Here is a 993-nt window from a genome sequence, read left to right on the forward strand (position 1 = left end):
CCCACAGATAATTTGTAAAGACACCTCCTTCTCATTCCTTCCACAGAGATGTTTCTTGCCACTGTAGGCAGAACTTTGGTGCGGTGAAAGCTCAGCTGGAGAGGAAGGTGGCCAGAAATGTGGGGCACAATAAAGAGAGTGTTTTTAAATATATTCATGGAAAGAAACATTGTAGAAATAATATTGTCCCCTGCCAGGATGTGGATGGTCACCTCACAAACAGGGACAGGGACACAGCACAGGTGTTTAATGCATTCTTTGCCTCTGTCTTCAACATTCCTCCCTCCCAGTGGAAAACATGCACTATACCAAGGGACACTGCAAAGTCCTTGAAGACGGCAAGCCCTGCTCAGCAGAAACCAAACCACCCCTGTTTGATCCACAGCATTCCCATCGTGAATCTGAACCCAGCGTGTGCCAGCAATTGGGATAAAAGGAGCCCTATGCCCGTCAAAACCAAAGCAGTGGGAGCACCATGAGTGCTCCTTGGGAAATCCTGATTTATTTAGAATAGAGGCAACGCAGAAGTCGGTGAGCTGTTACAGAAAACTCTTCCTGCCCTCGACAGCCAGTTCAGGAGAGCTCCTCAGAGACACAGGAACTTCAACTCCCTTTGTCTCTGGAAGATCTTCTCAGGCACAGAGTAGTGGGTGTTTCCCGTTGGTACCGCTTCAGTGTCCTGGGAGCCATGGGCTTGACACTGGTGGCAGCAGCACTCTTCCTGATGTGCCACTTGCTGCAGGGAACGATTCACTGCAGCAGGCTGAGCTCCTGGTCTTAGTGCCAGGCTTTTTGTGGCCATGTGCATCCTTAGGCATGAGCTGGTTCTGCTGATCCCTGAGGTGGGCACAGGGCTGTGACGGCACAAAGGGGCTGAGCGCTGGCGAGAGGCAGGGCTGGGATGTCACACGGCTGTCCTGGCCCACAGCACTGTGACATCACCGCGCAGTCGCTGTGTAACACGGGCCAGCACCTGCAGCTGCCAGTGCCGTC

This window comes from Corvus brachyrhynchos, unplaced genomic scaffold, assembly GCF_000691975.1.
Source record: "Corvus brachyrhynchos isolate BGI_N302 unplaced genomic scaffold, ASM69197v1 scaffold96, whole genome shotgun sequence".
In the NCBI taxonomy this organism is placed as follows: Eukaryota; Metazoa; Chordata; class Aves; order Passeriformes; family Corvidae; genus Corvus; species Corvus brachyrhynchos.